Here is an 8653-nt window from a genome sequence, read left to right as displayed (position 1 = left end):
GACAAATAGAACGACAGATAGAACGATAGATAGACGATAAATAGATAAACGACAGAACAATAGATAGATACATTCAACAATAAATGATAGATAGAATGATAGAATGATAGATAGAACCATAGAACTATAGATAGAAAGATCGATCGAACCAACTAACGAACCAACCAACGAACCAACCAACGATAGACAGACAGACTGACAGACAGACTGATAGACAGATAAAAGATACAAAAGATAAAAAAAACAACAAAAAACAGCGACATAGATTTAGAAGTGTTAGATAATTTATCTTGTTTTCAGAGTTAATTTCTTATTTTAAGTGTTCATACTTCTGTAGACATGCTTATTTCTAGATTCAACAATCTTAACCCATAAAGACCCAGTGCTATTTTTGGTCGTTCCAAAATATTTTTTTCCTATATTTAACTTTTCTTAAGTGATTTATCACCATTTATTATGACATTATCCTCTGTATTGTGAACATAATGTATTTTCCTATATTTAATTAACTGATCATGTAGATGTTCATAAAAGCTCAGATTAAAGTTGACGGTTATTAAATCAAAAACAGAGAAAACTGAAGAAAAAGTGACTTTTTCTGTAAAATATATCATTAACTGAACATAAACTCAGTGTTTCCACCCACTGTCATTGATCCAACTCCATGGTTTTACTGGTGAATCAGTGTTGTAGAAGATGACAGTGTTTCCATGGTAACTACAGAGCCTCCGAACCTCCAAACGGGTCATATCTGATGACCATGAAAAGATGACAAACTATATTTTACACCAGTTATTTACATGTATTGATAGAATTAGTGGGTCAACAGCTATTAAACGTTTTACATTAGTAGATGGTTTTGGTCATCAGTGGCTGTTTGGGTCTTTATGGTTTAATTCAAGAAATCTTGTCAAGTGAAATTATCTTACTGCATAGACAGATATTTCACTTGTTTTTCCTCAGATTTAGTGTTTTTATCTTGTTTTTGGACACCCCTTTTTTTGCAGTGTATAACCACATGTACAGCTGAAATCAGGGCTGAAGAAAGTCCAGACATTTATCAGCCGATGCATGAGAACAATCCTTGAGCTCAAATGGCAAGACTAGATAGATAGATAGATCGATAGAACGATAGATAGATAGATAGATATAGAGAACGATAGATAATATAGAACGATAGAACGATAGATAGAACGATAGAACGATAGATAGAACGATAGATAGAACGATAGAACGATAGATAGAACGATAGATAGAACGATAGATAGATAGATAGATAGATAGATAGATAGATAGATAGATAGATATAGATAGATAGATAGATAGATAGATAGATAGATAGATAGATAGATAGATAGATAGATAGAACAAACAGAATGATAGAACGATAGATAGAACGATAGAACGATCGATAGATAGAACGATCGATAGATGATAGAACGATCGATAGATAGATAGATAGATAGATAGAGATAGATAGATAGATAGATAGATAGATAGATAGATAGATAGATAGATAGATAGATATAGATAGATAGATAGATAGATAGATAGATAGATAGATAGATAGAAGGATAGATGCGGCTCCTAATTAACCAGTGCATAATGTGGTGAGCCAGAGGCTGGAACAAAGCCCTCTCTGTGTTCATGGCCCATTGAGGCCCGCCGCTCTTGGAACACGCCAGCCCTCCTAGAATAATGGGCCACTTTACAGGCCTCCAAGTTAGTTCACAGAATCTCGAGCTGGGAAACCGCTAGCACAGGGTTCATGAGGAGGAGGGCAATTTAATTGTTTCCTTCGTTTTTGTTTTTGTAACCCCCCCGCCGCCCCTCCCTCTCTCTCTCTCTCTCTCTCTCTCTCTCTCTCTCTCTCTCTCTCTCTCTCTCTCTCTCTCTCTCTCTCTCTCTCTCCTCTTTTCTTCCTGAAAAGGGGGCTGACAAACAGGCAATGAAGGGGATTGTTGTGTGTTCCGCTGGACAAGTGGGTGAGATAAACAAAACTAGACTGTGTATGGTCTATCAGCTGGGATGGGATAGGCTGATCAGTGGGGTGCAGCTCTCAAGCAGAGGCGGGATTGGTTTAGGTGTGTGGGGGGGGGGGGATCTCTGAAGTAAGAGGGGCACTGGCAGTTTTTGGGGTAGGAACAGGGTGAGGGTACCACAGGTCCCTGAGGGAATCAGGAGGTAGACAGCAAAAGGAGTTTATTCCGGAAAGAAGTGGGAGGTGGACACGGGTGCTGAGGTTCCTCCTTCGAGTGTGTGGGTATTGTATTTGTTCTCATGCATGTCCTGCTTTGGCTCTCCCTAAAATGTCCCAAAGTGATGGAGCTCTCCACGATTAAGCAGGACAAGTGGCAGCTCCACTCGGCGCTCCCACAGCTCAGGCTATTTACATACTTAAGAGGAACATTAATGCTGGTCTATCCCCCAGAGCTGAACAAAGAAGCACACAAACCTGCCTTACAGACCCATTACGCACTTAATTGAGGATTTGTGGAATAGTAAAAAGGGGTAAAGGAAGAGGAAGATGGGTGAGACAAGGAGGGTAGTGGGAGAAAAGTGGCCCAATACCACTTTTCAATTGAATTTTTAACTTTAACTCTTTCGTGCATGATGTCCATATTTGTGGACACATAGTTTAAAACCTCTTTAGCCCTAAAAATTATATTAATATTCATCTACTATAAAAAATATAATAAATCAGGACAATGGATTTTTTTTTCAACTTTTGCTCAAAGTTTAGACACTAATGTTAATAAAAGTACATCAAAAATGTATTTTAGTGCAAACTTTAACCCTGTCATGTATAGTGGTCACTCCAGTGGACAGTTGTTCTGCAGCTGTTCTCTTGTATAATCATACATTTTGTGGTGTTCGTTCCATATCAGCCAACACAGTGGACGCTTATGCATCATCCCATACACTGTAATTCATACCATTACTGTAACTTTGCTGTTCTAGATAAACCTGATCTGCACTAACATGTCTGAGTGTAAAAAAAAAAAAAATTGGCAATTGTTATTAGACTGTAATTAACAGATTTGTTTTCTGTTTTTTTTTTTTTAAACAAAAGGGTTTTTTTTTTGCATATTATCTCCATGCAGGTATGTTAAAATGTGAGAAAACATTAGATTAGCAGCATTAAAAGTGTTTTATTTCATAGTTTTCCCACTGTGTATCAGTAAATGCATGTTTCTTTGCTTCTAAAATGAAATGCATGGTGTCCAGCTGAGTGGACATTTTTGTAACTTGATAAAATAGGTTCATAAAAAAATTAATCAAATTGTTTTTTGGGTTTTTTTCCATGCCTAAAGATGAATAAAAACACTTACGAAAAAAATCTTGATTAAGGTTCTCATAATTCATGCATTAAATGGTTAATAGATTTTCAGTGGAGGACAAGGAGACCAGTTTTTTGTTTGTTTTTTTGTTTTTTTTAGAAATGACCTGCCTCAGAGATTAAATATGCAAAATGTTCTGTATTTTAATAAGATTAACTGGAAAACATGACTAAAGTGCTGGTTTGCTGATGTTTTCAAGACATATGATAAAGTGTTATTACACATATATACTATTAGTTTATTACATTTACAATAGGTAGAGAATAGTAATATGCTTGAGTGTAAATCAATTGCTAAGTTTTAGACTGTAGTTAACATTTTTTTTTTTGTTTTTTAAACAAAAAGGGGTTTTTTGTATATTATCTCCATGAAGTCAGTAATAACTAGTATTAAAATATGTTAAAATGTGAGAAAACCCGATTAGCAGCTTTAAAAATGTTTTTATTTCATTGTTTTAATACCCCTTTCTGATATTGGGTTTTAAATAAATGTTTTTTTGCCTCAAAAATTCAATGCATTGACACCAGCTAATGGCGTGAAGATCATGTGGAAATTAGCAATAGCCACCACATGGAAACTTTTTTTTTTCTTCCTCATCCTCTTCTGCTGATCCTCCATTGTCATGAAACTGAAATAAAAGCTGTGAGATGAAGGGCAGCTAGAGCGACTCCTGAGGGGTAGCGTTCAAGTAAATAATCTGTTACATTTTCATTAATATCAGATGTTTTTTAGGTCACAGAGGCGGACTTTCAGAGCATTTACAGTCCATAAAAATCAAGCGCTTTGTTTTGTATTCTATAGATGTCATTATATCTGTGTGTTGAAGCATAAGGTTCACAGATTAACAGCATAAAGCAAAAAGGTAGTTCCATGTGATAACCAGCATGAATCTGTCAGGATGCATATTGGATCTATTGTTCAGATGAAGTCCTCTATTTGTTTTGAACAATTCCCTGAATGCGCTTTAATTACGATTCTTCTGTCGCCGTACAATGGATTGATTGTTCTCGGTGCATGGTCTTTGGTGCCAAGAGAAAAAAACAAAAACAAAACAAAAATGAGACCCCCCCTGTCCAAACCCTCCTCAATCACTCTCAGAGTAATTTTCGTGACTCCCCCAGTTGACCTGAATTCCGATGCAGCAGGTGCCAATGGGATGTGGGTGGTTTAGAGAGGACTCTGACAGGGTTAAGGGGTGGGTGTGATAAGGCTTGAACTGTACCATAGTAAACATTTGTCCCTGTGGCCCCCTTACTCCGACTGAAAAAAAAAAGAAGCTATTAAGGGGGTTTTCACACTGAATCAATTGACGAGTTTGTAAACTTTGAGTGTTTCCCCTTTGGTTTTGGTTTTCTTTTCAAAATGAACACTATGACCCATGTGAGAATATTCAGTCCACTTATTGGTCACACTGTTAAAAAAAAAAAAAAAATAAAAAAACGATGATATTCCAACCACCTCATAAAATACGGTAATTTTCCATAATTAAAATACAGTTTTTTGCCCTAACTTTACATGAGATTTTTCTTTTTTTTTTTTTGACTTTTTAATGTTTAATGAAGAATATTTACATGTATTAAAACAATCAAATTTCCTATAAATATATATAAATAATTTTAATTGAGACTCAGTTGTACAATCCACTGATAAAAACTGTATTTGGACAGTTTATCAGTGCTTATATATGTTATACATTCACAAAAACACGTTTATTCAACATTTTTGTTGTGAAACCTCCTGTAATTACACAAGATATTTGTCAAATAACAAACAAGTCTGGTTAAACTTACAGAACAAATACTTCTTTAACGGTTAATTGTCAATAATTTTGTCTATTTTATTTAATTTTGTTTACAATATTAAACTTTAAATTAACAGTTTAATCTCATAAATAGAAAAGAAACATTTGTGAAATTATGATACATTTGCCAATGTATTTTAAGTGTATTTTTCTGTGAAAAAAAGAAAAAATTCTTTTGGTTATTCACAGTTACAGTTTTTTCCTGTTATTTTACATTTGACATGTAAAATCACAGTCTATTTTTGTCATTTCATGATATTTTCCTGTATCTTGAAAATACAGGAAAAATCTGTAAAATAAACAGTGAAAATTCTGTTAAATTGCAGATTTTTTTACAGTGCAGATCTGTCTCTGGTGGCAGGATGGACAGTAAATACAGGAAGAAGGTCCACTATTTTAGATCATACATGTTCCTGTGATAGATTCATTCTTCATTGAGCAACTCTAGTTACAACACAAGCTCCGACAGTTTGTGTGCACTGTCACACATCCAAGAACGCAGAGGATGAATGACTTCTGTAGTCAGGTATAGTCTTTCAGAGTTGAAAAGCTAGTTTGGACGAATCAAAACACGTTCCCACCAGAAATAAATCACTCAGATGTTTTTTTGGGTTTTTTTGTACTGTTTATGTCAAAAAACTGAGCCAAGAAGAAAAACACACAGGAGTTCATTTTGAAATAACTAGAGACATTTAAAGCTTAATTCTAGTGCTGTCAAAGGATTACAATTTTTAATCAGATTTATCCCAGGGTTGCTGTGGATTAATTTTGATTAGTCGCGATTAAATATCATTGGTTTTTAATCTATATTAATCGCGTTTCATTTGCATGAGCATAAAGACTCAAGAAAGAAGGGAATATATATGCACTTAATGTGTTTATTAAATACCTTCAACAGTTTTAACAAACAACTTGAAACAACTGTTCTGTCTTGGGTTTTTTTTTTGTACTCATATTTCCATCCAGAGGGCTAACGTGTTGTTTTGTGTCTTCCATCTGTATGGGTTGGTTCTGCTGCCTGTCACTATCAAGGTTATTATTGTTAATGAAAACTAACGAAATGACGAAAACTAGAGTTGAAAAAACATTTTCGTTAACTGAAATAAATAAAAACTATAATTAAAAGAAAAAAACGATAACTAACTGAAACTGTATTGTGTGCTTAAAAAATAACTAAAACAGATAAAAATTCTGGATAAAATTCCCTTTGTTTTCATCTTTTTCAATGTCGGATTGATACAAAAGCAATTTATGTTGCTCCAGCGATTTTAGCTAGCAGCACCATATGACACTTGACGGTCCGTCACTTGTGTTCACTTGTGGTTTCCAGTTGTCTTCTGGTCCACATTCTACCTGGAAATATGGAGACTAAAGTTGGGAGAAAACAGCAGAGTCCTGTCCGGGATTTATTTGAATATGACAACAGAGAAGAAGAGAAAAGATACAACAAAAAACTAAAATTAATACTAAAACTAAACTAAAACTAAGCATTTAGAAAAAAATAGAAACCAATAAAAGTTAGCAAACCTGCTCTAAAAATAAATTAAAACTAACTGAGTTAGAGAAAAAAAGTCAAAACTAAATATAACTAAACTATAACAAAAACCCAAAACTATTAGAACCTTGGTCACTACCGGATCAACTGCCTATTTGCTCATGTGCGACGCTAACTCTATTTGGACAAACTGCCCAAAATGCATTAGCAGAGACCAGGGTTATAATAGTTTTGGATTTTTCATTATAGTTTAGTTTTATTTAGTTTTGACTTTTTTTTCTCTAATTCAGTTAGTTTTAATTAGTTTTTAAAGCACGTTTGCTAGTTTTTATTAGTTTTCGTTATTTTCTAAATGCTTAGTTTTAGTTTAGTTTTAGTTTTTTTTTACATATTTGTGTTCTTCGCCGCCGAATTCAAATAAATCCCAGACAGGACTCTAAACAACAAGTGACGGACCGTTAAATGTCATATGGTGCCAGCAGCTAAAATTGCTTGAGGGAAATAAATCGATTTCGTATCAATTGGATGTTGACGAGGACAAAAACGAAAGGAATTTTAGCCAGAATTTTAAACGTTTTAATTTTGTAAGCACACAATACAGTTTCAGTTAGTTATCATTTTTGTATTTTAATTACAGTTTTTATTTATAACAGTTAACGAAAATGTTTTTACAATTCTAGTTTTCGTCATTTCGTTAGTTTTCGTTAACAATAATAACCTTGGCAGAGACGTTCACAGTCATTCTGCGCCACAAATGGGTTAATTGCGTTACAATTTTTAATCCGTTTAGTTTAGTTTTGGTTTAGTAGTGTATTGTACCGTGAACAATCCTGATTAATTACCTGTATCAATAACAGTAAAAAGGGGCAGCTTTAGCTAACATGACTAGTATCCTGCTGTAGTCCCTGGCCTGATGACAATAGTCAGCCTACAAAAACAATATATTACAGCACATTAATTAGATTAATCATGATGATAGATTAATCTGCATTAATGTGGAATTTGACAGCGCTACTTAATTCTGAACATTTTCAAGTGAATTCATCCCATTCTTTCATGAATTGAATTGTGGGACTAGGAAGCCTTTAAGTGTTACCCTGACCCTTACATTTAACCTATTACATCACATAAAACCGAATAAAAGAGTTCAGACTGTCTTTGAACCAACTGGAAAGCCTGCTGTAAAATGTCAAATTAAATAAAGATTATCTCAAGTTACAAATTGAAATGAAATAGAAATTAAATGCTACTTCTGTGTCAGTTCCCAAATGGATTTTTCTCTATATTTAACCTTTCTTAAGCAATTTTTCACCGTTTATATTATATTATCCTCTGTATTTTGCTTTTTTTCAGTGAAAATCATATAATTTCCTATATTTAATTTACTGATCATGTAGATGTTCGTAACAGCTCAGATTAAAGTTGAGGGTTATATCAAAAACACAGAAAACTGAAGAAAAAATTTTTTTTTTAGTGCAATATCATTAACTGAACATAAAACTAAGTGTATGCATCCACTGTTATTGGTCAAACTCCATGGGTTTTACTGGTGAATCGATGCTGTAGAAGATGACGGTGTTTCCATGGTAACTACGGAGCCTCTGAACGTCCAAATGGGTCATATCTGATGACAATGAAAAGACGACAAACTGGATTTTACACTAATTATTTCAATGTATTAATAACTTTAGTGGTTCAGAGGTTATTAAACATTTTAGATCAGTCGATGGTTTTGGTCGCTGGTGTCTGTTTGGGTCTTTATGGGTTAACCTTTCTTGAGCCATTTATCAGCATTTATTATAATATTAACCTGTGTGTTTTGCATTTTTTCAGTGAAAATCTGGTATTTTCCTCTATTTAAATTACTGATCATGTAGGTGTTTATTAAAGCTCAGATTAAAGTCGAGGTTATTATATCAAAAACAGAAAAAAAGTGAAGAAAACATTACTTTTTTTTGGCAAAATCAAGTGTCTCCATCCACTGTCATTGATCCAACTCCATGGATTTTACTGGTG

The sequence above is a fragment of the Sphaeramia orbicularis genome, chromosome 6 (assembly GCF_902148855.1).
Source record: "Sphaeramia orbicularis chromosome 6, fSphaOr1.1, whole genome shotgun sequence".
In the NCBI taxonomy this organism is placed as follows: Eukaryota; Metazoa; Chordata; class Actinopteri; order Kurtiformes; family Apogonidae; genus Sphaeramia; species Sphaeramia orbicularis.
Note: the sequence above shows the minus strand (reverse complement) of the source record.